We start from the raw sequence: 19,158 nt of genomic DNA on the forward strand, positions 1-19,158 counted from the left end.
CATTTGCACATAACAAATCTCAGAGACACAAGTTACAACATTAGAAGAAGATCTTGTTATTTCCCCCAAAGCATTTTTGAGACCCTGCCAAAATATGACCCATTACCTCAACTATCTGAACCCATGGTCCTAAAGTAGGATCACATGGAGGAAGCACACTCACAAACACACACAAGTGAGCACAATCCACATGACATTCACACTGTAACCAGAGCTCTGGTAACAGCAGCTCTCAGTAATGTTTGTTTTGTGAAAATCCTCTTGGCATGTTGAGGAAGATTGAACGGATCAGTCTTGTGGTCGCTGAGATGTGTGTGTGAGTGTGTGGAATGTATAAGGGTGAAGAAGATAATGATCTGCTCTTATGTCTCACTCATGGCCTCAGCAGACATTAGGGCAATATTGTACTGCACATGAAATATACAAACACATTTGCAATACTATCATAGATGTAATTTAAATGTTATAGCAATGTAGTAATTACCATTTTATTACACTGTTATAACATTGTAATTACAATGTTATTACATAATAATTACATCCAAATTAAAAGTTTGTAATTACACATGTACTGTGTATATTTGCTTATAAATACTGTACATTGAATGTACAAAAGAAACATTAGGTTTATAAATATTATCTTGGTTGTAATTACATGCAATAGCAATGTAATTACAATGTAGTGGCATAATAATTAAGTTTGTAATTACTTTTGTACTGTGTATATTTATGTATACAACTATCGATAACCAAATACTGTACATGCAATATACAAAGAAATATTTACATTTATAAATATTATCTTGGATGTAACTACAAAGTGATTACATGTAATGAAACAGTAGTTACAATGTAGCGACTTAGTAATTATTTCCAAGATAAAAGTTTGTAATTACCTATAACAATATTATAACAATGAAATTACAATGTTATAGCTGTGTAGTAATTGCAATGCTATAACAATGCAATTACAATGCTATTACAATGTTATTAAATAGTAATTACATCCAAAAAAGTTTGTAACTACCTATTACAATATTTTAACAATGTAATTATAATGTTATAACAATGTTATAACAATGTACAATGTAGCGGCATGGTAATTACAGCTGCATACATAATTACATGTATTTACAATGTTATAACACTGCAGTTGTTATTACACAGCAGTTAAATCCAAAATAAAAGTTTGTAATTACCCTATTACAATGTTATAACAATGTAATTACAATGTTATAACAATGTAATTAAAATGTTATAACAATGTAATTACAATGTTATAACAATGTAATTAAAATGTTATAACAGTGTAGTAATTGCAATGTTATTATACTGTTTCAACAATGTAATTACGATGTTATTGCACAGTAATTACACACAAAATAAAAGTTTATAATTACTTGTGTACTGCGTAAATTTAATTCTAAATAAACAATTACTTTACATGAACTATACAAAGAAACATTGAAGTTTAAAACGATTATCTTGGATTTAATTACATGCAATAGCAATGTAATTGCAATGTAATGACAGAGTATTTAAGTCTGTAATTGTATGTGTCCTCTGTATATTTACGCAAACAACTGAAGATAACCAACTACTGTACATGCAATATACAAAGAAATATTTACATTAATAAATATTATCATGGATGTAACTACAATGTGATTACAAGTAATGACATAGTACTTACAATGTAGAGACATAGTAATTTCATCCAAAATAAAAGTTTGTGATTACCTATTGCAATGTTATAACAATGTAATTGCAATGTTATAACAACTTAGCAATTACAATGTTATTACATTGTTATAACAATGCAACTACCATGTTATTACACAGGAATTACATCCTAAATAAAATTTGTATTTACATATGTACTGTGTATATTTACATATAAATAAACAAGTACTGTACGTGAAATATACAAAGAAGTATGTTTGTAAATGATATCTTGGATGTAATTACAATAAACTAGCAATGTAACTACAATGTAATGACATAGTAATTACAATGGAACGACAGTTTGTAATTGGATGTGTACTGCATATAATTACATATAAATACACAATTACTGTACATGAACTATACAAAGAAACAGTTAAGTTTAAAAATATTATCTTGGATGTAATTACATGCAATAATGACATAGTAATTAAGTTTGTAATTACATGTGTACTGTGTATATTTACGTACAGAACTATAGATAACCAAATAGTGTACATGCAATATACAAAGAAATATTTACATGTATAAATATTTTCTTGGATGTAACTACAATGTGATTATGTGTAATGACATGGAAATTACAATGTAGCCACATAGTATTTACTTTCAAGATTACCTATTAGGTCCAATGTTATAACAATGTAGTAATTCCAATGTTATTACAATGTTATAACAATGTTATAACAATGCATTTACAATAATATTACATAGAAATTACATTGAAAATAAAAGTTTGTAATTACCTGTTACGTAGTTTCAACAAGGTAAATACAATGTTATAAAAAGTAGAAATTACAAGTCATTACATTGATATAACAATGTAATTACAATGCTATTACATTGTTATATCAATGTAATTACAATGTTAGTACATTGTTATAACACTGTAGTTACAATGTTATTACATAGTAATTACATCAAAAATAAACGTTTGTAATTTCATATGTACTGCCTATGTTTACGTATAAATACACAATAACTGTACATGAAATAAACAAAGAAACTTTTAAGTTTAAAAAAATTATCGTGGATGTAATTACATGCAATAGCAATGTAATTACAATGTAATGACTTAGTAATTAAACTTGTAATTACATGAGTACTGTGTATATTTATGTATACAACTATTGACAACCAAATACTGTATATGCAATCAAAATTAGGGTTGCGCTGGTCAGAAAATAGCAACATATCATGCCAAACACGTCTTGCGCCTTATTGCGCCAGGTGTGTGATAGGGCCCTAAGAGTCAACGGTATGAAATGTTTTGTGTGTCATTTCCAGTCAATTTATTACTAAAATGACAAAAAAGTGTCTTTATTTATTTACATAATTAATTTTGTTCATACACTGTATAATATTAACCTTTGAAACATGAAATTTTGTTTTTAAAATGTGTAACATCATTCCATTAATAAACCCAACACATTAAACATTGTGGACATTTTCATCCATCTTCAATTTTATACATCTGCAATTTTCAAAAAAAAACGTCCTGTTCACATTGTTGTTAATTATATTAAGTGTGACATGATCTAAAAGTGAGGTATAAGAAAAGGTATTTTCTAAAAGTCTTCAGGACTAAAAAGTTAAGAAAAAACACTCTACTCCAATGACATTTTATGTCCCTACAAAGTAAACTGTCCTGGTTTCTGAGCTATTTATGAGGGTCAAAATGAAACCAAATATGTGCTGTGCTACAAAAGTTGACACATGCTTTAATCTTGCAATCTTGACTAAATCACAAACACAGCTTGTGATATTACAAATAGTACAAAAAAATTGTTTTGTTGAAAGTATAGGTCACTACATGTTTACTTTTCAGATCTTCTATCTCTTTATCTTTACTCTGTCTGGCTTAGAGCTTAGCTAAGTCCAGTGGTCTAACTCTCATCTGGTTTCCATTTTCCTTGCGTTGTCTAATGAAACCTGACCGTTTTTAAAAGATCCAGAGTTATGGGCCCATCCATAAATACCATATTCTCCCTTTGAAGTTGCCTGGGTTGTGGAAAGTGGTAAGATGTCATGTGTTAAAATTATAACCTGATTCTTTAAAACTAATCTACTCTGCCTGACATGGCCAGGTTTTAGTGCATGTGTGCTTTATTTATCTTGACAACCAGCAGGCTGGGCCTTTTTCAGGTTTGCCCAAGTGTCAAACCCTGTTTGCATCTTGCTTAAAGTTTTTCCAATGACCCCCTGAGGAAGACTAGAAAAAATGCAGATGGTGGAAAAAAAAACTCAGAAAGAAAATATGATGCATGTCCATGCAGCTAGATGACTGTTGTTGAGTCATTTATTGGTGTCATTAAAGTGGTCCTTCTTTCCTGAGGGTAATGCGTGCCTTCACATTAACAAGCTCCTGTTGCTTTTATTCTAGCCTCAATACGGTTTTACCTCAATGTATATCAGATGTTTTGCTACAGGTATGAGTGATTCATTTCCACTGAATCATGCGTGGTTTTGCTTGTTTTGCACAATTTTCTTGTTAAAACGAATAGCTGTACACAAAAGAAATGTTTATTTCATGTTAAATGTGTTTAAAGTCACATTGTTTCCCATTTATCAACTTCAGCTTTGAGATCCACAGCAAGACCGTGTCTTTCTGACAGTTTAGAGTAATAGGTTTCGGTTGTTCCTTGGTTACAGCCCTCCCAGCTGTTTTGGATAATAAATGATAGTAGCCATGCAAAATCAAGTGTGAGAAATGCCAACATTTCCATTACAGCTCAGCAAGTATCAAGTGGAGTGTTGCATTAAAAGTGAAGAGGCAAGTAGAAATATGCACAAGTCCATTAGGCCGTGATGTAAACTTTTTATTCTCTGTTGGCAGATGAGGGGCAACGCAAAGAGTCTGGGTTTGTTTACCGAAACCACTTACTGGTCCACCACTCTACAGTAAAAACATTGTAATAGAGCTGTTAACCCTTTGTGGTACTCATTATAATACCACTGAAAAAAGAAGCTTGTACAAAAAGTGACACTGAGAGAACGGATGCCTTTGCATATCTATGCTTGTAAAATAAAACCCATTTTCTGTTATTATCTCTAGTTTGCCTCTAGTAATGTCAACAAATAACTAAAATTGGCTCCCTGATTGGATCTTTTGGGTCAGTGTATTATTCGTCCCCTCCCAGCAAGCATTTTTTTGTTTTTAAAAGATGTCTAATAGACATCTAAACATAGTCGTCTTGGCTAAAACAAAGCTAAATTTGGGATGTCAGTAAAAATCTAATAGACATCTAAGAAAAGGCCGAAACTAGACTAGTCATCAAATAAACAGAAATGAATGACTACATGTATAAAGTCTGTCTTATCAGTCTATTTGAAGACTAGTCTAGTTTTGGACTATTCTTAGATGTCTATTAGATTTTCACTGACAGCCCAAGATTAGCCTTGTTTTAGCTAATATGTCTACGTTTAGAAGTCTATTAGGCATCTATTAAACTCTAAATTGTTTGCTGAGTTATTTTTCAAGCCCCTAACTCATGACCAAAGTGTTACAGTAAAATGACAGAAATCTGATGACCTGTAAACCACATGGGCACAGAAATGGAAGCTTTGATCGAATTTTTGTTGGCTCTTGTCCAGTCTATTTGGCACAATAGACTCTTAATACACCTCTTGAGCTGTAGTTAGAAGCATAATTCCTGATTGAGTTTTATTCCCAGTTATCCCCCCTATGCCCTATTCATTTAGAACGTTCCAACATTTAAACTCAGAGAATGATTTAAAAAAAAAACATTAAGGTCATCTCGCTTAGGTGTAATTTACTTTCAAAGTATTTCCCTTTGTAGTTGTCACATCCCTGGCTCATTCCTGCTGCTCCAATCACTGTTCTCCCTCTCCATCCACCTCTCACCACATCCGTAATCAATCACCAGAGTTCTGATTCCTCACACATGCACCTGCAATCACCACACACACACACTATAAAGACTCACCTCATTCATTCATTCAACAGCTGGAATCGAAGTTGGATGGTTCACCTCACCTTCTCTACCTCTCCTATTCACCTTCTTCCGTGGATGTCTCTATTCACATGTGGATGCATGTACAACATATAAGGGAAGTGATTAAGCTATTCTGGTGGTTGATTCAGATCATTTTAAAATTCTGCTTTAAAACTAAAATGGATCAGTAAAAAAGGAGGAGCCTCAGGAAGATTGAATCTTCAAACAAATCATTTGAGACTTGAGAAGCGCATAGCTCATAATAGTGCACTGCTCATCTGCTGATAGAGAACCAAAATTTCCACAAGTAAACCATATAATTAGTTTCTGTAGGTATTCATTAATTGATTTGGTACTTTGTCAGATTGAGCCAAATGTATTCATGTTTCCAGGAGTCAGGGATGTACCATTGATGGTTAAATGGTTTAGATAGTATAATGGCAAATGTTCTCTCTAGGATGTGCATTAAAAAAAGTGTAACTTCTTGATCCATGTAATGCAAATGTAATGCAGAGCAGAAGGTGATATTGCTCTGTGGGACTGTTCCCACCATTGACTCTCTTCATGAGGTGTACTGACACAGAACAAGCACTCCCACAAAAACACACTCCCAAATCCCCACACAGCAAAAAAAAAAAGGAAGTGTTAAGGCACTGGCTGCGGCATCCATTACGAGCAAGTGGATTTCACAATCAAAGCTCTCTATTGTTCTTCAGGATTGAGTCTGAGCCACGTTAAGATGCCTAATACCATATGCACTGTGGTTTTCCATTCCCAAACACTCGCTTTCAGCCAAACCACCTTTTCACCCTGTGTATAACAAAGTGGTAACCTCAAGGTGACACCGCAGTTGCAGACGTATCAGTGCAGTGGGGATCTGTCGAACAGTGTATGTCTGAAAACTCAGAAAGGAAGAATGATATAGGATGACAGAAAAGACGCAAGGATTTGAGGGATGATCTATCATTTTGTACATGTGCCATGGCCTGTGAGGAGTAACTTAAGCAGACACAGTTCTGGGAAGCAACACGCAGCTGACTGAAATCAGATCTGCAGGATGGGAGTGTTGCTGATCAGCGGCGTGGAGATGGAGTTACTCATGGCCATGAGTGGTGTTACTTTTCTGCTGTGCCAGCTGGCCTGTCGCACACCGGGCAGACCTTAGGTTACACCGATAGAATGCAAATCACTGCTTGAGATTACTGGGTTTGTTTAGACAAACTTTTAAGGGTATGTCACATCTTTGGGTCTGGTAAATTTGGAATGGCAAAAGCCATTTTGAATTGTCTTAAAAGAAACAATGTGCTGGCAGAAACTCCAAAAACTTGAAGATACATTATTTGGCTTGTTTTAGTCTCCCCTTAAGAATTTGTTTCTTAATGAATATATCACTGACTGGTTCATACGAAGTAATAGTTACAAGATTTCTCTTACCATTTATACCCAGGCTTAAATAATTTATTTATTCAGACTTTTTCAGGGCTTGCAAAACCTGTAGCTCAACATCCTGTGGCTATTCTGTGTTCCAGTCGGTTGGGCTACCAAAAAGTATAACAGCCCTACCAAATGGGGTAACTTAAAGCATGGATTAAAATCAAACTGTGATTTGCATTGATTACACTCACTTATTTGAAGGATGAACAAAAAAACAATGGCAGAGATTTTTGATCATGCATAATTTTTATCTGCTCAGGCAATGCAATAATTTGTTAATTTAAGTTTGTGAAAATAATGAGTATGCCAGTTTATTCTTCATCACTGATGTATTGGGAAACTGGGGAAAAATATATATATTTATATGTAAATAAACTTTTTATGTAAAAACATACACAGCATAAAAAAAATGTAGGGTTGTTTCAATCCAGATTTGAGTAAGATGTAAATCTATCCAAATGTTGGTTCAAAAATGTAACCAGCATTTTTGGACTGTAGAATATTTTATATTAACCTGTTCTACCATTAAAAACTAAAAAGGCAATTGATAATTTTGTAGTTTATAAAATAAAACTAAAATAAATTTTTACTCAAAGCCCATAGCTGCCAAATCTAGAGAACCTAAGTTAGAAGGCTGAAGGGCTACCCTTTCAGTCAATGTAACCCAAGATACCTGCTTCTTTTGTATTCTTCATGGGTTTCTCAGGTTCTTTGCAGAATCAGTGAAAGAAGCCATCAAGCTGCCTAATTAGAGGGTATACAGCCAGTCGCCTGAAAGGGCTCACACCCAACTCTGTGACTGTATCAGCATCTAAGGGAAGGCTGCGTCTGAAGAAAGGCCCATCTGTTAAAGACTGTGGCCTGAGGCTCTGGCTGAAAGAAGAAGCTTTGAAAAGCCATGGATCGATGGCTTCATCTCAGAATGGCAGAGAGCCATGTAGAGACCCTGCACAACACTATCCCACCTTTATACAGGCGAAGGATAATGCCGGGCCATATGTCATGGTGACACGGGTCACTGTGCCGACTGATGTCCAAATGGATTCTGGTTGAGCACATTCTGCTCAGAGCTTATTCATGTGCAATTTCAGATTTGATGTATTTTGCTAATCCTCACTCCAGTATTTTGCAGGAACATTTATTTTTTTATATTTGGAGCACAAAATTACTGATTTTGTGATGCCTTTTTCTCAAAATGTATGGTATTGTTTACATTAATTCTTGTAGTTAGATGTGAAAACACAAAAAAATTGTCATTTGTTTTATCTCAAGAAACACTAGACTCACAGAATCCTGGAGCTTTTCTCACTGTTTTTAACCCTGGGTTGTCATCATTCTAAAACCCTGCTTTAAACAAGAGGAATCTTTCACAGATTAGTTTACTTAAGATTTAAAGAATTTATAGTGTGAATCATCAGCTTATGAATACTCACGAATATATATAAGAAAAAGGTATTTATATAGCCCCTTTCACAGACAAGAAGTCACCCATACAACCAAAGTGTTTTACCACCCCACTGTTGATTAAAAACTTCACGTTTTCAATGTTAAAGGAAGAGAGATCCAGAGCTTTGGTACCTGACCTACTAATTCAGGAGATATTCTAGAGTGTGCATTCGATGCACGCTGCGCTATCATGCCCTGTGAGAAAGATCAGGAACGGAAGTAAAGCAACGCAACTCGCGCAAGTAGGTCACATGATCTTGACAAAACGGCGGATGCAGTTCCTCCAAGTTCTATTCATACGTACTTTTCTAATGGCCGAGTAGTACGTTTATATTCAAATGCAGTACCTACTGAGTAGTAGGCGGTTTCGGATGCAGCCAATTTTTGTATTGTGAGTCATGTGTGTTTTCTGTTTATTCACGCTTTTGAATTGACAATTTCCGACCATGAAAAATTGACATTTTTTTATTAGCTTGAAACAATACTTTGTCAATATGTTGGTTTTGCCATGTCAATTTTAGTTCAAAACTAAACTTAATACTGTCTATATATTAAGTTTTACAGTAGGGTAAATTATAAACAATGTAAAAGGTAAAAGAAGATGACCCACAATGTTTAAAATGGCAGAAGGTTATCTGTTTGACTTTACTAAATTACTTGATCTTGAGTAAAATATGTATTTGCTTACAACAACCTAAAATATTTCAGTCTTTACAACACAGTGAGCCCTGTTAATAGGGCCTGACCATATATAATGTATGCTGTAGAAAAAAAACAACTCTTTGATTTAAACTAGAAGCAGATGCCAGTAAACGCCTTCCTCTATAAGTAGATGAACGAAATGAAAATAAGTTGGCACCATTTTTGCTGAGAGTCACGTAATTAAAACTTTAGGCTATAAAGCCTCAGAAAACGGCCAACTTTTAACTTCCATAAAAATAATAAAAAAAATAATAATGCCTCCAGCACGTAAAGAAGCAGGTCAGCATAAGCCAGTCATGAAACTCACTGAACGCTACACCATTTCTCTCTTCAGAAATTCTACCAAATAAGCAGTGATCCCCGTTAATAACTTTAGCCCGCTTGGATGGACTGATCTCAGCAATAGGTAGATAGAGAATTAATGGAGCCAGGTTGTGTACTCAATTACAAGAAATGCATTTGTGAAGCAAACTGCCAGTGACTCTAATCTGAGGAATTCTGACTCCCTCCTGAGGTCAGTAATTGGGTCTTTCTCTCTTTCTCTCTCTCTCTCGTTCTCTCTCTCACTCTCTCTCTTCCTTCTATCTGCCCCACCTGCAGGCCTAGACATGTATTAAAGCTCTTTGAAATGCATCCTCCTTCAGGCCAGCCAAAAACATGCTTTCTCAGAAACCAAATGCTCTTTCTCACCCTCAGAATCATTTGGGAATTTGAAGATCTGCACAGTATGAGCTTAAAAGGATAGTCCACTAACTAACTAACTAACTATCTAACTAACTAACTAACTAACTAACTAACTAACTAACTAACTAACTAACTAACTAAGTTTGCATTTCCATTGCATTTTAATATCTCTTAAAGTGGGAGAGTTAATCGGTAAAGCTATTCCATCTCTATTGCTGTGACTTTTTGAAAAACTTTTTGACCACCAAGCTGGCCATTTCAGGTGTTTTTTCTTGTGGTTGTATGAAAATAATTTAGTCATATACTAACCAAAAATACAGCATTGGCTTTTGCTGACTATTTAAATATAATGTGTTTGATGTTTTGTGTCACAAATCCAGTAAGGCTGGTAGTGACCATTGTCTCAATTCTCTCATTCAGCTCAATCAACATTGCATATGTAACATTTTGGTAGGGGAGAGCATGGATGAAAGTTACATGGGACAAAAGTAACAAAGCAATTTTCTAGAATCCCTGACAACATTTGCTTTACAGGCTATAACAGCAAATTCTGCATGGAACCCTTGACGAATTTGCCAAATGCACTGTATCCCGCAGGTTCGATTTTCAGCTTTGTGCAAAAAGTGAATTATAGTGGCAGTACTTTCGTCTTCATTGCAAGTTGTATTGTTGTTTTCACATGTCAAAGTAATGATCAATCTACAGTTTTTCAGTTTAAAAGTAAATCAGTTTTAAAAGAGTTCCTGTGGGTGGATTAACGTAACACTGTTATATATTGTATGTCCTACTGCTAATAGCCTTATTTTTCACTTATGCATTAGTGTTTGCAGTGTTTCAACTCAGATGCTTTATCAAATGAATGCATTTAGCCAATTAAAATATATGTTTTTTTAAATAATGAAATGTTGTTATTATTGGGCGATTTTTTGAACATTTGATAAAACTGAAATTTTATAAAATGCAATTTAATATTTTTTGCAAAAATGAAGGACAAATTATGTTTGCAGTTGATATTAACAAGGTCATAGTCAGGTATATTTAAAATAATCTAGATTAGATTTAGCACATATTGTTATGTTACTTTTGACCAACCTGTGTGTTACTTATTGACCAACCTGTGTGCATATTGATGGGATCAAAAGAAACGATGTGCAATTTATGTTTAAAGTTAAATTAATTTGAAGTTGTTCTATGTTTGTACAAAATATAACCTGAGGTCCCCCTTTATATTAAGTGTCCTTAACTACTATGTACTTGCATCAAAAAATAAATACAATGTACCTACTGTGTTCATAATGTATTTGAGTTGCTCTTGAGTTGGGATGGGGTAGGGTTATGGACAGGTTTGGTGGTATTGGTAGGTTTAAGGGTGGGTTAAGGTGTAAGGGATGGTCAACAGTGTATTTACAAATGTAGTTTCAGAATTGAATTACAGATGTAATTACATACAGGTATTTGATCAAGTATAAGTACACAGTAAATCATGTATTTACACAATAAGTACATTGTAACGAATTATTAATTTTGGTGTAAGTACATAGTAGTTAAGGACACTTAATATAAAGTGGGACCTAACCTGATATTGCTCGACCACAGTTATGTGTTAGTAACCACAGCAAAAAAATATTGTCTTTTAAAAATAATCTTTTGAAAAATGGTACTTTTGTCTCCACGTTCCCTAATGGCATGGCTACTAAAAAAGTACCCACACTGAAAAAAATTATTCAAAGATGATTCCTTGGATTTCTACGTTTTTTAAAGTTAGTGCTTATAAACTATTTATTTAGGCTAAATTTAAACAAATTAAGTTGAACATTATTAAATTAAATTTGTTTGTTTAAATTCAACCCATATCAATTGTTTGCAACAATTTTGCAGACATCATTTTCTTTTCAGTAAATCCCTCAAAAGTGAGCCGTACTGAACCAAATTCTACCATACAAAAAAGCACCTTAAATCATTGAGGATCAGTACTTTGAGAGTCAAACAAACAAACACAGTGAAAACATATACAAAAAAGTAATAGTTGTAGCTCCTGGTGATACTGTACACTGCATGAAGCAAACAGCACAAGAAATTTAAAATTTTTTAAATTATCATAACCTTGATTTTAATCTACAGCCTCCATATTTATTCATTTTAATATTATTTTAATTTTTTTTTTTATATAAAGATTTTTATTTAATTTTTATTTATTTATTTTTCCTTTCCTAAACCTGTCTGGCGTAAGTTTTGAGTATTGGGGTTTGAATTATTGTAAAATCTTGAAAAAACTCGTTCTACAGAATGCTTACATGTTATTTACATAATCTAAGGTAAACAGCTCAGCTTTGATTACCGCTTGGTGTGTGTTTTTCTTTTTTTTTTTTTTTTGCTGTGATCATGACTTGCTGTGATCATGGTAGATCTGAGTCATTCTTATATCACTTTCCACTTCAATAATGTTGCCATTGACATCAGAAAATAGCTGGGATGCTATAAGCAGTTTCAACCCCATACGAACAAAACAAAGACACCAAACCCATAAATGCCACAACATGACCTAACAAGTGATACCTCGAGAATGCAGTTATAGCTGAAGGGTACAACTGAGGAAATGTATATTTACTAAGTATGTTGATCAGTGATTTGTTTTGTCAAATAAACACTTTTTGTTCTTGAATTTAGGGCTTTTTACACAACACTGTTTGCAGCTAAAACCAGAAAACTTTCTTTGCTTTTAGGCCAATTATTTACAGGATAACAGTATTTTGATGGCTGAAAATATTTTAAAAACAAGTGGATTTGGTGAGATATATTAATATTATTATTTTTAATTCAATTATCCTGTAAAAAGAACTTCTTCTTGTTTCAATCAAATATGTATCCCTTAAAATAGAAGTTCTATTAAACTGAATCTGTGTCAGTTCAGTTTTCAGAGTTAAAGTTCAGTTTAGTTCAGTGTGGTTTAATTGTCACTGATGAAAGTCCAAACATTGAAGAGCAAATCCATCGATGTGCAGCTCCACAAGTCCCTAACCAAGCAAGCCAGTGGTGACAGTGTTGAGGAACAAACTTAACCAAATGACGAAAGTGAAGAAAAAAAACAAAAACAAAACACTGTTAACATATCAAAAATAATACAAATAAATAAGTACCAATTTCTTAAACAATGACGTTGCCTTGGACTTGTACATGTGTAATGACAATAAAGTTGAATGTAATCTAAAAAAAATAGATAAATAAATACAAATACAATACAAAAAATAAAAACCCATACACATTTTCTTTTTTCAACTCAAGTCTCTTAAAAGTAATTTGTGGTTGACTTCTAAATGAATGGTAAAAATATAATAATAGTATCCTAAAAATCCTTATTGTTATTTTAACAATAAAAATAATAAAAAGGAAATTCATAAACTCATAAATTCAAAATACATGCCAAATATAGCAAATTTGGGAATCTTGCTAGGTTTATGACATCACAAAACCCCACAATTTGCATAAACAACAGCCATGGACATGACAACTCCTTTAGTGTGCACTAAATGGTTAGCAAATCAGAGCAAACTGTCCAACTGACCAATCAGAGTGCATTATGTACAACCCCAAATCAGAAAAAAATGAATTATATAAGCAATATAGGTTTACATAGGTTCAGGACTACTTTACATACACAAATGCCAGTTTAAACTGTACTGTGCCAAAAGGAAGCCCTTTGTTAACAGTGTCCAGAAGTACCCAGACTCGGCGGCATCTGGGATGGATCATCACACAGTGGAAATGTGTACTGTGGTCAGATGAATCAGTATTTCAGGTAGTTCTTGGAGATTTTTCAGTATTTCAGTGCCCTTGGCAAAGGTAACTTGCACTTCTGTGATGTCACAATTAATGCTGAAAAGTACATAGGGATTTTTTTCTTTTCCAGGGATACCCATACATATTTCAACAAGACAATGCAAAACCATATTTTGGACACATTACAAAGTCCTGACTGCGGAAGGAGAGGATACAAGTACACTGAAAAAAAATTATTCAAAGATGATTCCTTGGATTTACTCAATTTTTTTACATTAAGTGGTTGTAAAGAATTTATTTGTGTTGAATTTAAACAAACAAATTAAGTTGAATATTGCTTTAAATTCAACACAAATAAATTGTTTGCAACAGTTTTGCATGCAACACTTTTTTCAGTGTACTTGACTGGCCTGCCTGCAGTCCCGACCTGTATCCAATAGAGAATGTGTGGTGCATTTTAAAGCGCAAACTGCAACAACGAAGACCCCATACTGTTGCGCACCTCAAGACTTGCTTGCAGGAAGAATGGGACAAAATTACAGTCTTCAGACCTCAAATCCCTTTTAAGCATTGTGAAAAGGAATGACATCATTACAAAGTGGTAAATTCTTTACTGTTCCAACTTTTTTTGAAATGTGTTGAATTTTCACCAAAATTGGAATACTTTAATAAAAACAAACCATGAGGAACACATTAAATACTGTTTGTTGTATTGTCTGCAATGAAATACAAGTAAAAAAATTTTTTAGAAATAACTACTTTCTTTTTTTATGTGTGTTTTCCATACTGTCCCAACCCTTTCTGATTTGGGGTTGTATTTCTAGTAGAGGGGCTTAGAATAATTGCAATATAGAATGAATGCAAAAAAGTGACCAATAATCTTTTTTTTTTTTAAGTTACAGTGCACATATTAGAACAATCAAACTTTTCAAATAAGCTTACTGACCACCCCTAAAAATGTGTGTTCAAATTTGCATTTGCACTGGTTCTCCATTACACTGGAGGCATGCAATACATTTCTCAACAGCTGCATTAAAATCTAGAACAATCCAGCCTGAGTTTTCTTCCACTTGTTGGAGCCATGCTGTGCTCACAATTTTTCCCAACAACCCCCTCCGCCAATTCCTAATCCCCTCAAAGTTCCCAGCCAAAAGAGAGGGAAGAAGGGGAGGAGACAGACAGAACGGTAACCAGCTTACGGCAATTAAAACTTATTTAGGGCTTACAAGGAATCCTTTCACTGTTGAATAAATCAGGGCTGATATGACATGGTTCAGGTGAAGGTGGTGGTTTAGCCTCCCTATAATTACCAAGCACCACCTTCATGGCTTTGGGCACAGAGGAACAGGCTTCTCCTGGGCGCTGGACACTTGCCTTCACTGCTCTTATGATCATATGGAGAATGGAGGAAATATGGGTTCACATCAGCAGTTCCATTGGAGGAAGGCAGGTGGAAAGTTTGGCAGACTCCTCACTATCTGAACTGGCAAAATGTCACTGTGAAGCACTTTACACATACTAATTACAGTTGGTTTGTATTTTTAACTAGAGGTAAATCACCATATAATTATCAAAGAGAATTTATTCTAGACTGAGTGTTTTTAATGTGCTTTAATGTGATATTTCTTTTATTTAAAAATTATTTGTATGTAATTTATTTTATATATGGTTGTCTTTTATTAAATTTTATGTTGTTTTTTCAGTGATGAAATAACAGTGTTCAAAATAAACAACAACTACATTTGTCTCACACAGCATTAATAGAAGAGTGTACAATGTTTAATAACCATTTATTCAATTTAGTGTTCATCTCATAGTAAACACAACAGTTACTTTCCCAGGTAATTAGTTACTATTATAATGATGATATTCAATTGCTAAGTTATGATTAATCAGAAGTAATCAATGATTATAAGTAATTACTTTTCTAAAGTAATGTGCCCCCTACTTTTTTACTATATTGTCATAAATTGTCTTTTAAATAAAAAACAATTTGCTATCCACAAAGCATAGTACTAATAATATTTTAGTATGTGTTTACTTTAATTATCCAAACTAACTAACTCTAAATAACACCCTAAACCACTTCACTGTTAAAAAATAGAATCAACATGCATTTTAATTTACTTACAATACAGTACATTTGCAATATAAACAAGAATATTGCAGATTTACTTTATTATAAAAGTCAAATCATGAGCAAAAACCACAAAGCATGTTTATCTTGGTTGGTGGTTTGGAGTGTTATTTAGAGTTAGTTAGCTTGTTTAATTAGAGGTGAATTTCTATATTATCATAACAAAGATCATTTATTCTAGTTCCTATCATTTTTGTCTTGTCACTTATCAATCTAATCTTTTATAAAATGTATATTGTTTTTAATTAATATATTTTGTATATAATATGCAAGTGCTGCTAAGCTTCATGCATAGAAAATTGGAATCATGCAAAAGACAATAAATAATATGAAAAGTACATTTTCATATTATTTATTGTCTTTTGCATGATTCCAATTTTCTATGCATGAAGCTTAGCAGCACTTGTTACACTGTAGATGTACAGATTGTAGATCTACCAGGATTGCTCACACATTCAGGCTTAATGTATGGAGTATAGGCACAGTATTAGAGATCTGTTGATTTCTTAGTATGATAAAATCTAGTGGCTAAATCAAAATTTCTTTATGTATGAGAAAGCATGAGGCGGGCTATTAAATGAAAAGACGAGATGTTAAAAATATAGTCATATAGCTAATTTAATTTCTCATTTATGAATGATCAGTTCCTCATTAGTAACACATTTGAAATTTAACGATCACTTGAAATTGGAGTCAAATTAAATCCAGAGCTGGAAACAAATTAAAATAAATTCCAACAAATAAAAATATTTAATTTCAGATGTGCTAGAAAAGGCTTACACACATTTAACTTTCACCTGTGCTGTTAGTTCTGTCATATAGGTCTAATAGATGGACCCTTTTGTATGTATGTATGTATGTATGTATGTATGTATGTATGTACTGTATGTATGTATGTATGTATGTATATATATAAATACACACACACACACACACACACACACACACACACACACACACACGCACGCACACACGCACGCACACACACACACGTACACACACACACACACACACACACACACACACACACACACACACACACAAATAAAAATAAAAACAATCTAATCAATCAATCAATTAATCATATATTTAGCATTGATTGGTTGATTAGTTGTTTGGTTTATTGATTGATTGATTGATTGATTGATTGATTGATTGATTGATTGATTGATTGATTGATTGATTGGTTGATTGATTGATTCGTTGATTGATTGATTCGTTGATTGATTGATTGTCAGTCAATGATTCTATGAATTATATGAATTATGCATAACACTTAATTGTCCTTGGCGACGCGATCGTGCAGTAGGTAGTGCTGTTGCCTCACAGCAAGAAGGTTGCTGGTTCGAGCCTCGGCTGGGCGTTTCTGTGTGGAGTTTGCATGTTCTCCGCGCAATCGCGTGGGTTTCCTCCGGGTGCTCCGGTTTCATCCACAGACCAAAGACATGCGGTACAGGTGAATTGGGTTAGCTAAATTGTCCGTAGTGTATGTGTGAATGAGAGTCTATGGATGTTTCCCAGAGATGGGTTGCAGCTGGAAGGGCATCCGCTGCGTAAAACATATGCTGGATAAGTTGGCGGGTCATTCCGCTGTGGCGACCCCAGATTAATAAAGGGACTAAGCCAGGGGTCACCAAACTTGTTCCTGGAGGGCCGGTGTCCTGCAGATTTTGGCTCCAACCCTAATCAAACACCTGAATGAGCTAATCAAGATCTTAATAGGGATACTTGAAACACCCAGGCAGGTGTGTTGAGGCAAGTTGGAGCTAAACCCTGCAGGGACACCGGCCCTCCAGGAACGAGATTGGTGACCCCTGGACTAAGGCGAAAAGAAAATGAATGAATGAATGAATGACTTAATTTTCCCAATAGTTGATACGTTTTAATCCATCTTCTAAAATCATTTATTAAACATTTGTTCATTTTTGTGTAAAAAAAAAACTCATACTCAGGCTGCCAACAAAAACCAATGATAAAACATGCTGTAATATTATTTTAAATGTGTCTCTTGCACAAATGTTGAAGTAAGACTTGTACCAGCTCACCAGTCTGTTTTTCCCCTCAATGTTTCCCTGTTTGGTGAAGGAAACTGAGGTCCACTCCTAGAAAATAAGCTGTAATTCCATGGCTTCATGCAGCAAAACAAAGGTGGTCTTTCTGTCCACACACACGTCTCTGTCTGAAGAGCTGACAGCCTATATATTAAACTGTCAAAGCTCCAGGGTTTGTGACAAGCTCTGCAATGAGTCAGTTCCTTCACAGCTGCGAGGAAACAAAAACACAGTCCACACTTTAACCTCTGGACAGAGAAGATGAAGTCATGTCCACGGCCCAAAGTTTGTCAACTTGCAACTTTTACGAGCTGTGAGTCATTCTGTCATTAATGGGCGTTAAGATTCCAGATGTGACAATATAATTTGTCCATCCCATTTAAAAGTGTTTGGTGATGGAAGATCTATTTTACCCAAACTCATACAAAAGACCAAGTGACATATTTAACACAACAACGACAAAAAAAAAAAAGATAAATGCTATGCTTCATGCCTAGAAAAAAAAATCATTTGTCTAAAAAAGTATTTTAGAGGAGAAAAAAGTATTTTAGATTATGAAATTCTGATGTTTTCTGTGTTAAAATGCTAAAGTAGAGTCTCCGGTGCAACTACCAACTCAGAAAACATGAAAAAAAAAAACTCATTTTGTTTTGGTAAGTCTTTTTCTGCATACTTGTGAAACAGGAGCCATTCAAATTTTGTTCCTCTCATGACATATTGGGACCTTTTTATATACTGGTGGTGATTTCATGTATTTTCTGATAGATGTCAGCTCCAGGATGGAGTAACACATTTCCTTTCTTATGTTTTTATAATTATTAAGTTGAATGTTTAATTCAGCCCAGATTATATGATGACTTTATAGTGTCATCCCACCTCCGAGTAAAAATGGAATACTATATGTCCGATTGCTTTTCTGTATACCAAATAATTTGTTTCCTCAGGATCTACCCAGCCAGGTCAGAGGTCATGGAGACCCCCTGAGTGGGCCTGGACTGTGGGCAGAATTGGAAAAAAAAAACTGTTCTTATTGTTGTTTGCTATATGTTAATTATGCCATTTTAAGTGTTAAATCTTTTAAAGTTAATTTCTTTGCATGTAAGGTGCCAGTTTGAATGTAGATTACACCCGTTTTTAAGCAGTTTTGATAAAGACAGCCGAGAGTAACCTCAACCTTGGGTAAGAAACAGATTGTACTTTGACTGTGTGTGTGTTCTATTCAATTGTATATCCTTTCACAGGTCTG

Source organism: Danio aesculapii, chromosome 5, assembly GCF_903798145.1.
Source record: "Danio aesculapii chromosome 5, fDanAes4.1, whole genome shotgun sequence".
NCBI lineage: Eukaryota > Metazoa > Chordata > Actinopteri > Cypriniformes > Danionidae > Danio > Danio aesculapii.